Source organism: Saccostrea echinata, unplaced genomic scaffold (assembly GCF_033153115.1).
Source record: "Saccostrea echinata isolate AGI-Se365-2 ecotype Australia unplaced genomic scaffold, CSIRO_AGI_Sech_v1 ptg000036l, whole genome shotgun sequence".
In the NCBI taxonomy this organism is placed as follows: Eukaryota; Metazoa; Mollusca; class Bivalvia; order Ostreida; family Ostreidae; genus Saccostrea; species Saccostrea echinata.
Window position 1 is genome coordinate 8,878,747 of NW_026889785.1, and position 13,806 is coordinate 8,892,552.

Genomic DNA, 13,806 nt, shown 5'->3' on the forward strand with positions numbered 1-13,806 from the left:
AAGTAAATCCTTTTCTTAAACTAATTAAATGATCATAAACTAAAATTAAAGGTAATGAATGAAATAATAAAGTATTTTAATATAACTTGCTAAATGAGTATGAATGTGCTAGAGTGAAAGTTCTAAAGTTATTAAAGTTAAGATTGATATTGTAAAGTAAGAGCAAGTTATGTTTTAATCTAATTCATGTAGATCTTTGGATTAAGAGCTGGGTTTGAATTATTATTTTATAATTTATTAATCCATTAGGTCATCATGTAATAATTCTTTAAAGTCATCCTGATCAAGAGATAAATCACTCAGTTCCATACACTGGTATGTTAAACTCATTTTTTAAAGTAGTAAATATTTCAGTATAGAGAAATTTAATTTATGTCAATTAATTCAGTAAGAGTTTCAGAGAGTTGTCGCCCTTTGAATGCGTTTATATAAAGTGTAAAGTAATGGCCTAAATGAATGTTTTACGTGTTTCAATTGTGATCGTTTTGTGTTGTAAAGTGAATGTGCTTGTTTATATGTTGTCTATGTATTTATATGTTGTTATTGTTATTTTAGGGTTGATTTAAAACATTTAATTCATCTTGAAATCAACTATATATCTCCACGGAATAAATATTAAGAATCCAACCCTATATACCATCTTGCAGTCATTTTTTAATTTCTACAAGAACCGGTTACGTAAGTATCAGCCGACTTGCAGTAAGGGTCAATAGATTGCCTGATTTAAGGGGTAGAAGGACCTTGAGGTGGAAAAAAAAAACATCTTCATTCAATTTTTTTCATATTTTGTATAATACTGATTTATACATATATTGTAAGGTTTCTTGCCCTATTTTATAGATAATGATTGACAAATTCCATGCCCTACAGTGTCAAGGTGAAGCTCAATATTACAGGACATCGTTAAAGAAGGTATAAGGGCAAGGATCAGCTATTTGTAAATATTAACGGCCGTCACTTTTGAAATTGAAATTAAGAAGATGAAAGAAAAAGTGAGCAAGCTCACATACCCCACGCTTCCCCAAAACTCGACAATGCAACACGTAATGAATGGCACAGTGCATTTTAAATACACAGTATAATTCAAAAAAGGGGCATTACTTGCAAAAAATCATCACATCAAAACTTCTTGCATATAAGGACATTCAAATCTTTGTATGTTACAAATTTAACTGGGCTGAAGTTTCTAGATAAATAATGGAATCAAAATTTCTTGGTTATATACAAATCTATACATTATTCTGAAATACCTACAAAGTTTCAGGAAATTCAGTGCCGGAATTATGCTGACAAACTGTTATTTAAATTCCTCAGTGATTTCGATTTGTTAATGAGTGTAAGTCCATGTCCAACACATGACAGTTTACACGTTTAAATAATTGATGGAAACAAAATTATGATGTAGTCATTCATATGAATCTGTTTATATACTGTACTTATGAAATTATTGAAGGCAAAGCACACCAATTTGAAAGGGGGGGGGGGGAGAACTATCGAAGATGGTGTGTGTGTGAGTGTGTGTTTGTGTTAAACCATTAATATTTTGATCTCAAAATCAATAGGGGTCTTTTAAGGTCATAAAATATTTCACATAGAATTTCATTATAAAAAGCTGATTCCAGTGGAGTTTCTTATTACCTAGCTGGAAAGTTTCTTCAATAAAAGGCAAAACTCTTAAGGCAAAAATAATGGAATCGGAATTTCCTGGTAATATGCACATCTACACACTGTGTACTAAATATCTGCAAAGTTTGTCCAAATTCTGTGCAGCGGTTTAAGAGGAGTTGTGCTGACAAACTGTTCATCTCTATATTCAAGATATGGCCAAAAACCTAAGTTGAAAAGTGCCGAAATTCCCAGAAAAAATAATGGAATCAGAATTTCCTGGTAATATGCACATCTACATACTGTGTACTAAATATCTGCAGAGATTGACCAAATTCTGTGCAGGGGTTTAAGAGGAGTTGCGCAGACAAACTGTTCATCTTTATATTCAAGATATGGCCAAAAATCTAAGTTGAAAAGTGCCGAAATTCCCAGAAAATATAAAGGAATCGGAATTTCCTGGTAATATGCACATCTATACATTGTGTGCTAAATATCTGCAAAGTTTGACCAAATTCTATGCAGCGGTTTAATAGGAGTTGTGCTGACAAACTGTTCACATCTATATTCAAGATATGGCCAAAAACCTAAGTTGAAAAGTGCCGAAATTCCCAGAAAAATACGGAATCGGAATTTCCTGGTAATATGCACATCTACACACTGTGTACTAAATATCTGCAAAGTTTGACCAAATTCTGTGCAGCGGTTTAAGAGGAGTTACGCTGACAAACTGTTCATCTCTATATTCAAGATATGGCCAAAAATCTAAGTTGAAAAGTGCTGAAATTCCCAGAAAAATAATGGAATCGGAATTTCCTGGTAATATGCACATCTACACATTGTGTCCTAAATATCTGCAAAGTTTGACCAAATTCTGTGCAGCGGTTTAAGAGGAGTTGTGCTGACAAACTGTTCATCTTTATAGTGAAGATATGGCCAAAAATCTAAGTTGAAAAGTGCCGAAATTCCAAGAAAATATAAAGGAATCGGAATTTCCTGGTAATATGCACATCTATGCATTGTGTGCTAAATATCTGCAAAGTTTGACCAAATTCTGTGCATTGGTTTATGAGGAGTTGCGCTGACAAACTGTTCATCTCCATATTCAAGATATGGCCAAAAATCTAAGTTGAAAAGTGCCGAAATTCCGAGAAAAATTAAAGGAATCGGAATTTCCTGGTAATATGCACATCTACACATTGTGTCCTAAATATCTGCAAAGTTTGACGAAATTCTGTGCAGCGGTTTATGAGGAGTTGCGCTGACAAAAAAACAGGACTGACGGACTGACTGACTGACACACACACTGACTGACTGACTGACTGACGGACGGGTCAAAAACATTATACCTCACGCAACTTGTTGCGTGGGGTATAAATATATTCTTTTGGCAATTCAGAAAGCTGTAGTTATACTTTTGTAATATAAAAGAGAAAGAATAAACAATTTAATCTTTTTACTTTAAGAAATAAAATTAATATTACCGAATTTGTGTAAAATTGTCCAACTTCTGCGCATGCTTATAAGAGATTTTCCAACTTATGTGTCAAAAGTACAATTTTGAAAAAAAACTCTTTAATTAATACTTTTTTTATATTACTATTCTAAAAGATAGATGTTTACCTTACAATTAAAGATAAAAATAACTACAATTGGTTATCATTTGCCCGAGAAAAATAGCCTTGAAATTGTATAACGGACGTTATGGGTGTCGGTCAACATGATGGGTTGACTTTAAACATTGAAATTTATGTAACTGTATAGAAAATATACGAATATTTTATGTTAGGTTTAACTTAAAAGTATACTCAACAGGTGCTTTTCTATAATGTCTGCGTAAACGATTCAAATACTAAATTATCGCAAATTTATCAAAGGTACACAGGTGTCGGTCAAATTCGTAACGTCCGTAATCTAGGGCGTAAAATGGCTTGCAAATGCGGAATATAGAATCAGTTCGGTTTTTTCTATTAGTTTTACCACATATTTGCAGTATACGTCATTAAAAGAGACCGTGATACAAAAATTGGAGGCAAAGTGGGTGAGTTTGTATTGTCGGTCAATATTTCTTAGTAGATAACAGGCGTCACGCTAATTACAAAATAAGATTTATATAATGTTTCTTGATAAAATGGACAAGCGATGTTCTTCAATGTGTTGAAATCTATAATTGTTATTGTTTGACACAAAAGTTTAAGCATTTTTCTAGAACTATTTCAATCATAGAGTTCGACAGTTATATTTTGACTGAAATAAAATATACGGATGTGACAGTTTGACAGAAAACAATGTCAAATCCTAACTTCTGAAGCACAATGATTCGATTATTTAACATAGAAATTTTATGGACATATTTTTCGTTGTTTTGGTTATAAAAAAACATTTATTTTCTTTTCAGATGCCATGCTACCAGCTCCTTATTGATTTTCATGGCTGATTGCCTGTTATGATTTGACCATTGTTAATCTGTGCTAATAACATTTTTTTTCTTATTATGTTATTAAAGATAAAATTTTATCAGTAAACTTCAGTTGTATGTTAACGGGTTAATGAAGAACAAATAATAAAATTACTAAATAAAACTACCAAAGCTGTAGAAAGTTAAAATGTAACTACCATGATGAGAAACCGTAACGGATGTTATAATAATGTAACATCCGTCACGGTGCTTGAAATTCATGAAAATACTTTCAGTAGTTTTAATTAGTATATCAGCAGAATGTTTGGATGGAGGTATTTGACACACAAACTTCATTGCATGTATGAAATCATGTGTATTCTATGTGAAAACTTACGAAATGCTTTAAAAATCATCGTCAATGTAACCTCCGTAACGAGCAAACTTTTAGTTTATCAATTTGTAAAATCCATTTTTGTCCAAAGTCAAATATAACATCCGTTTATTACAGGATAAAAAATTGTTAAAGGAAGACGTAATGTACCTTATTCTGCTTTTTTTTAAAAAGAAAAACTAGTTTTATTTCCTCATGTAGTGAAAAAAAACCTGAAAACACGATTTCTTTGTAGAAAGTAAGAACGATGAAAATGCTATAGCAGGAGAATTTGACGTCACCTCCGTCACGATTAGTTGTGCCTTATTTATTTTACATATAGGTCATAAAGAGCTGTCTAATTCATTCCAAGTGAAAGTGTGGTGAGATTCATGCATGTGGTGGTTTTTTTAACGTTCCGAGAAGGGGGAAAAAACCTTCAAAATTCGCATTATCTGTGTCAACATAACGCCCGTCACTTTTTGATCACCTATATTTGAATGGGTTACTGTCATTTCGCCCCAAAACCAGAACGCCCCATGCATGAGCGCCCCAAACATTTTTACCGGCGCCCAAGTACAAATATGAGCGCCCCAAACTTATTCCACGAGCGCCCAAAATTAGCATTTCGAGCGCCCCAAACAACATCGTCCGATCTAACACAGGTATCTGTAGGTGCTCTCGTTATGTGATAATTTTATACATATAAGTACTTCATCAGTTATATTTTATTTTTGGAATATTTCATTTGAATCTATGTTGAAATTGACTTATGTTTAGTTATATACAACTGTACAAAATATTCTTTTGTTTGACTTTCCTTCTTCAAAGAACACTTGTGTAATATTCTTTTATATTATCAACTTTTAAATATTTGTGTAATTAAAAACGATAGTTTCAAAGTCTGAGCACCGCCGTTATCCCACATAAAGGAGCCCGCTCAATTATAATCTCATAATTATTTCATAATGCTAGTTTATAAATCTTGGGGCGTTCGTTATACTTAAAATCTGGTGCACTTATGATAGATATAATTTGGGGCGCTCATGAATTGTTCATATCAATATATTTTTAACATCAAAATGTAAAAAAAAAAAAAAAAAAAGCCAATAATTTATTTCTTTACTAGTTAATGAGCCTTGGGGCGATCGAAATGCTGATTTGGGGCGCTCGTGAATTAAGTTTGGGGCGCTCATATTTGTACTTGGGCGCCGGTAAAAATGTTTGGGGCGCTCATGCATGGGGCGTTCTGGTTTTGGGGCGCAGTGACTAGCACCCATTTGAATGCGATTTTCTTCAAAAATAATAACGCAACTATCTTTTCTTTTTAAATTCATGAAGGAAGGTATAAATATAGATGCTTTTAACTAGTAAAAATGTAAAAATATTGACACAATTTTTTTCACTGTGACGGCCGTTATTATTTACAAATAGCTGATCCTTGCCCATAAGCATGATAAAAACCTGTCATGTTTTACAACTTCTCGAAAAAACAACTATAAAGACATGCTTATGCTAATAAGGTAAATTAGACATACACGTAAATTTCTTTGTCCCTAGTTTCACTAATTACCTCAACGTATATTGATTATGAGCTGTTTTGCGTAATCATACTGCCCGTACACAATTAAATGCAGTGGATTTAGCGGAGCACCCAAATATGTTTAGATGCATAAAGTGGAGAAATGTCCTGTGTCCCTTATATATTAGTTATCCGAATAAATTGAGTATGTCTTGATACAAACTGCTTACATCTCGTTTAAGTCAAGTCGTTCTTTCACTAACTCGTAAGACGTTTTGCTCCAGAGTCTAAATCCTTGAGAAACAGGGGGTTGTAATGTGGTTTTGCCGAAGGTAAAAATGTCCAAAAATTTATTTTTACTATGTGATTCATGTTTCATAATCAGACTGTGGGTGTAGGCGTCATTGAAATGCAGAAACACGTGTTAAGTGCTTTCTTAATTCATTGCAGAACGAGACCAAACATACATCAACAGATCGTACATAAAATTATTCTTATTTCATTAACTTGTACTTGATTACCGGCCGCCAGGAGGCGGTCGGTGATTTGATATGAAAGTTTTGAGGAGCTGTGCGTTTCTGCGGAGCTAAAACAAATAAAAGTATTAAACATTCATATTGAATATTAATCAAGAGTGTCTAAATGTTTAACAAAAAACGCACAATAATTATAAAATTGAAAAAAAATGAATAAATAATTAGTTAAATATTTTGTCTTATGTTCTAATTCACCAGTTCAACCGAACAAATTATTTATAAATTCAGAACTCCAACACATGTTTAGGAACGGCATCGCCTGCGTCTGTGCAACAGATATTAATTACACATAAATGTTACAATATTTTAGAATATTCTTCTTTGAAACAACATTCTACAAAATAAAAAACGAAAATATTAAATCATATCAGATATATACATTAGAAAGTAGGGTGGGTAAGCGGGGACTTGTTGCACTAAGCGCAGCGAAACCTCGAATAACCTCTAATTCTTAATACCTGGACACAGGTAAACTACCTGTTCCGCACGATTTCATTTGAACTCATATCAATCGTTAAAACCCAATCAAATCTTAGATACTATAAATACTTCCTAAACACGTAATCAAACAACACCACGTGTTTCCGATACCATTTATAAATATATTTATGTTCTAATTCACCAGTTCAACATAAATTATTTATAAATTCAAAACTCCAACACATGTTTAGGAACGGCATCGCCTGCGTCTGTGCAACAGACCTCGACCAATAAAGACAGAAGCAAAAACCCACACTTTATATACCCAAATTTTTCGTTACTGACAGTTGCTGTCTAAGATTTTCTGACACATATCCGTCTTTAGCAGTATCAGATTTCCACCGGCCATGTTTTTTTAAATAGTCTATCACAAACACCATGGTTGGCCGCTGCAGTAGCCCCGCCAGCGCGAAGACTATGCAGACCAAACTTAGTTCTATCTAAACCCAATGATGCGAGCGCGTCAAGAAGAATCTCTCTAGCCCTTGTATATGACAAGCACTTTTCTCCTCTTAATTTGTATGTGTTAGAACTTTTACAATAAGTGATAGATCTAAACAAATATTCATTAGATTGGTCGTTAATGTTTGCTAGACTGAGATATCTTCTGGTCATTCTCACAGGACATGTAATTTCATTCGTACATGACACAACTACATTGCTCCCCTCTTTATAACGATCTGTTTTGCTTTTCTGAATAGTAAGAGTCATATAATTATCATAAAAACATATATCTGATCTCTTCAAATGAACAAGTTCTGAAAATCTTAAAAAAACCAGCATAACTTAATAAGCACATACAACATATTCTAATATCTAACAAAGAACACGATTCACCTCCGTAAAGAGCACACAATTGTTTCAGTATATTGGAGGTAATAGGTTCTTTTTTATTTATCAACTGTTTCCCGATAGTTCTATGGCATCCCTCTCTGGCTGAAATAGTAAGTTCGGATGAACAGGGATTAGGAAATCCCGCCAATTTATGCGCCCAGCTAATTGCATAAAAAGCCTCGTCAATTGTCCCTGCACTGCTACATGTATTACTGAGACTTGTTAAGTATAACGATACATGGAAATCCGTTGCAGGAAGATATGAAATATTATGTGTAAAACACCACTTACGAAATTTATTGAAAGCATATCCGTACGTTTTTTGGTGTTTTCAGCCTTGGAATTCATGATTAAATCCAGAAGTTTCTTTGCCAGCGATTGTAAGGAGGGATGAGAGGTCCTCCATAACGAAATCCAATTTCCAGTTTTGAAAACATCTGCAAAACTAAAATAAAAGTCATATTACCGACCATGCTTGGAAACCCAAGCCCTGTCGCAGTAGACCTTGTCGATAAGCACGACCTTGTCTTTCCATTCCTGACCGTGCCAGCTTAAAAAGAAATGCATTCTAATTAAGGGCCATGTCAATCTAATAATAAAACTTGACCTTGCCATAAACTTGGCCTTGTCATAATAAACACAAAATAAATTCAAACATTAATATGTACACAGACCATGCCTTCTAAGGCCATGTCTATCAGACTCCCAAGGTCTTACAGCTAATACTCTGGAATTTAAAGCTGTCAGAGCCAAACAGGCTGTACAAATTTTTGCCATGCATAAAAATATTCTGATATGGAGAAAATTCCAAAACATCAACTACACACTGTTTATACTTCATATTTTCATCAAACAGTAACGTCCAAAATGCTGCAGACGGCCATTTTGGAACAATTAATGTACCCACACATTTACACGCTATTACGTGTTTTATAGCTTTACTCACAAGGCAAATAGGTGGTACTAACCAATTATTTTCAAAACACCAGGTTTGGGTAAAAGCATCAACTTCTTCAGTCTCCTGGTACCAAAAAAGGGAGTTAAACCTCGTTAACTTTGTGTTATACACACTTGCAAATCTATCAATAGTATGAGGACCCCACATTTGGTCAACAAAACTTAAAAACTCTTGAGTTGTTTGCCAATCTTCATAATCGACTAAATTAGACAAATAACCTGCTTTTGTGTTTTTGTATCTAGGTATCCAACAAATTTTCAACGAAATAGAATTTTCAACACATTTAGAAAAAATGTCTAAAGCTAAATCTTGTAAATGTAATTTAGTGCTACCTCGTTGTACAATTTTAACACAATTTTGATTGTCAGTATGCCAAAGTAAACTCTTTCCAATAAATGAACTGGCAAATGACTCTAAAGATAACTGTATAGCTTTAAGTTCTCTCCACGTCGAGCTCATAACAGATTCATTCAATGACCAAGTTTTATGAAAAACCTTTTCGTCAGCTTCTACAGTATATGCACCGGCTGCAACGTCACTGGCATCTGAAAACACAAGCGTTATTGGTAACGAGTCTTTAACTAACAGTTTCTGATTCAACTTATCAAGATTTTCCTTCCAGAACTGCAACTCTGATTTTACTGCTTCTGGAAATAAAAAACTGATTAAACAATCCCATTGACTTCTGCTGTCTATAGCTAAATAAATGTGTCTGGTCATCAAACTTGTTACATTACCAACAACTGGTGACATGGAAATAACTTTCCCAGCCGCTTTTGCGAGATCTCGAGCTGTAAAGTTGGGAAATCTATCAATAAGAAATTCTATCGAGTTCTGAGCATCAGAAAGTCGTCTTTCAGGTATACGTAGAGAAAATACACTGGTATCCCATACCAACCCTAACCACTCCAAACACTGGACAGGCTGAAAAATAGACTTTTCAATATTAATTAGCAAACCTGCTTTTTCTAAAGTCTCTTGAACTAAATTTGATGCTTTAACACACGTTTGTAAATCTTTACCAAAACCAAGACCGTCGTCCAGATACAAAACAATGTCAATTCCGCAGCTTCTCCAGTACTTCACGATGGGTCTTAGACACTTGGTAAAAATATAAGGCGCAGACGTTAGACCAAAAGGTAAAACATTGAAACAATAAAACTTATCTTTCCAACTGAATGAAAGGAAAGTAATCTGACTTTTACAAATATCTATGTGGTGATAGCCTGACTTTAGATCAGATTTAAACACAAAACAATCTTTATTGAAAAAATTCAAAGCAATACGCCAGTCTTCAAACTTTACTTTTCTTTTGTCTACAAAATAATTCAATTGACTCAAATCCAGAACAAGTCTCTTTTTACCAGACCCTTTATTTTCTGCAACACTTAGTGGACTGACCACATGTGGCTGAAAGGGAACCTCTTGTACGCAGCCGCTCTCAAGAAGACCTGAAACAGACTGATCAACAAATTGTTGATTTTTCATTGCAGATTTGTTATTATTCAGTCTCATGCGTGGTGGTACTGTAACAAAAGGAATAACATAACCATTTTTGATAGTATCTAATATGAACTCATTAGTGCTTATGGACTTCCAAAACTCAAAATGTTTGCGTAAACTGCCTTTCACCCCTTTACCAATATCAGGTAAATTTTCAAAATAATTTACTTGCTGTACACATGATTCAAACTGATCAGTAAAAATAGATTCATCAACGAAATATACATACTGATTCTCATAATCACTGGGTTGACGAGCTTGTGCTTGGGTTGTTGGTTCTGGCTGGGGCAGTGCATGCGGATTTCCAATGGCCGAGCTTATGGCAGTTGTAGCACACGTCGTATGGAGAGGCCTCCTTACGCTTGTAGGGACGAAAATTACGGCCAGAACCACCAGACCTACCATCAGGTAGCGAAGTTGTTGCAGAACCAGACTTGGAGTATGGCTGAAAACGGCGTTTTTCCTTGATAGCTCGTAATGCTCGGTTTTCAGCTTGACGTAGACGTTTTTCGTCCTCAGAGTCGGACGCCAAATCATCACTTTCATACTCACGGACTGTCGACCATCCGGCCGGAGATTTATCGGTAATCCTGATGAGCTTGTTACGCTTAGTAACCTTGGAAATGAGCTCTCTAACGATGCTCAAAGTGGAAGAATCTGAAATGCGCTTTTTAAGTTTATTCAAATTCAGTATTAAAGTTAAACTGAATTTTGTTCCCTTCACTGTTGAATTTTACAGAGACCTCTTTTTTAATGATTTTTGTTAAATTTTCGATGTCGTTACCCGTAGAGAGTTCCTCCTATTTAGTTTGTTGTCCAGGTATGACTTGAACAGGTTGAAGGTATCGGGCAAGTCCGCACTTACACGGGGGCTAGAGTGTCCAGAGGTCTCCGCAGAATTTGCCGTCTTGCGAGTGGTTTTCTGTTCACCAGCGGTTTCTTGTAGTAGAGTTTCGTCTAGAGACTCATCTTCCTCCCGGTATTGGGCCAAGAAATCTGTTTTTTGCCGAGACATCTATTCGACTTTTTACTTGTTGCACTAAGCGCAGCGAAACCTCGAATAACCTCTAATTCTTAATACCTGGACACAGGTAAACTACCTGTTCCGCACGATTTCATTTGAACTCGTATCAATCGTTAAAACCCAATCAAATCTTAGATACTATAAATACTTCCTAAACACGTAATCAAACAACACCACGTGTTTCCGATACCATTTATAAATATATTGATCGAATCCTGATTGACGAATTTTGAAGTGCGGAGAATCCTATCAGCACAAGTGTTTGGCATTATCTAAAGCAAAGACAGATATATATATATATATATATATATATATATATATAATCAACATTACTTTCCCAGTTTAAACAGGATTTATTATATTTGCTTTAAAATGGCGTAAAATAAACATTTCATATGGGAATTTAAAAAAAAAAGTTTTGACTTCTTAAAAGACAAAATACAGGTTGTTACGAAATTTTTGCTCCAGCAAACGAGGATAAAGCGTGTTTTACAATTTGCCAAGCATTTTCCCGCCACATCTCAACACCACAACAAAGAAACTGAAAGAAGAAATGCAGTGGTGGATCTAAAGGGGGTTGTTGGGGTTTCAACACTCTCCTTTGGGTTTGCTTAAGAGAGAGAGAGAGAGGAGTCCCAAATATTTGTTTTGTTTTACTATTAAAGTAAAATATTCCGTGAAAGGCAAATTATGTATGAGAAAGATTCGGTTGTTGAAAAATGAAATCCGCTCCTGCAATGTCACATGCAATGTGTTATGTCACCGATATTAACATATTAATATCAGATATATTAACAACAGATCACGCATTTCAGTTTCTTGCCTCAGAAAAGACACTTGGTTTGCGGCCGATTTTTTGACGCTTGCGTCAATGTTTCTTGTAAACATATATATGTTATATCCCCCTTTCTTGGCTGAGATTTATACACTATTCCAAAAGAATGAAATCCATAAAGTCACTAAGTCCTTTCAGTTCAATAAAGTCAGTGGTGTTATTTCGAATAAGCTCGCACTCATTTCATACATGAAATTAACAATAATTGACTAGATATTTAAAATGGCTCGAAATCGAACATAGATCACAACCTAAAACTTACACATATATACATGAACCAGTACCAAGTAAAATAAAATGTTATGTTATAACAATGAATAACCATTTCAATTTAAACACTCGAATATGAGGTGCTCTTCCCTCCATCATCTTAGCTTAGCAAAAGTTCTCGGGTCACCAATAGGGATGAAATAATCCACCTGAATATCTCATCAATTAAAAACTTAATTAAGATGGAGCAATTAAGGAATTATTCCGTTTTACTTTGCCATGAGTTGCTATAGTTCTTTAATACTTTTTTGCTTTCAGGATGAAGGTTCTCCAATCTCCATATTTAACTGAACAGAAAGCAAAAGTGATTCAGAGCATTTTTACCGAAGGTTTCATTAAATAACACTGTCCTCCAATGTCAAGATTGCAATTTTTGACTGTGTTTCTTGAAAGACAAAATTTCTTTTAGAAGTTCTTTAGGTTTTCTGTGTTAAACGCTTTGATTTCATTATCTTTAAGTCGAATGCTTTACAGAACCTTCCTCTTCTTTTTGTTAACATAATTTGCATTTTTGTCCATTTTCTTTGCCGAATTTGACAGAAAACCTGCTTGTTGCTCCAACAACGAACGTTGCTCTAGTTCTCCTAATTCTTCAACCAAATATTGAACAGGCTGTAACGTGCGAACAATTTACAGGGGTTGTTTGCTCCTTCTAGGCACTGAATCTAACCTCAGGAATTACCAGGGGTCTGTGTTTTATGCCTTCTTTTCAGATTTATAAGATACAGATTATCAATAATACAATATTTAATTTACTAAATCCTTCTTTAAATGATTATTTGTACAGATATTAATATGAACAATAAAGTGTCTTTCTATGTTTATTAGAATGGGAATGAACGTTGCAGCTATTGCAGAAAAAAAAATTACATAACCCCCCTATGCGGGTTATGCATTTCTTCTGCTACATTAATTCCCATACTAACAACCAAAGAAAGGATTTTATTGTTTAAAAAGATAAATGTAAGAGAGTTAGATGTTAAACATGTAAAAATTCATCTGCCAACATATAACGAAAAATGTAAGAGACAGAGAATTTGGAAACCAAAAGAGGGTAAATTACGCTTAAAATCTGAAATTGAACTGAATATGTTAACTGCAACTCTTAAACGGTCACTATTCAGATGCAGGGTCGAAAGTAAACCACTGTTGACAGGAGCTGCAATACCTTCAGGAATGGGAGCTAATGATGGAGTAGAACATACTGGTAGTGTAGATAGAACCCCGTTATTGACAGGAACTGCAGTATCTTCAGGAATTGTGGTTCCAAACGTAGTAGAAACTGGCATTGCTATGTCCATCAATAAAGGCTTAGTAGCCCTGATGTTAAAAAAAGACAATTTAAGTACATTCAAATACTGAAATATAGTTGTACATGTTTAACAGAGTATGCTTGAAATTCCTTAGTTAAGAAGGCAGTGACTTTTAAGTATTCTACTGATACATACGCAGCTATGTTAAGGCTTCC

General features: G+C 34.4%; 1 pseudogene; it reads right to left on the minus strand.

Moving 5' to 3' along the window:
• Positions 1 to 6,840: 6,840 nt before the first annotated feature.
• LOC133199750 (uncharacterized) lies at positions 6,841 to 11,433 on the minus strand (annotated as a pseudogene).
• Between the last annotated feature and the right edge of the window lie 2,373 nt (positions 11,434 to 13,806).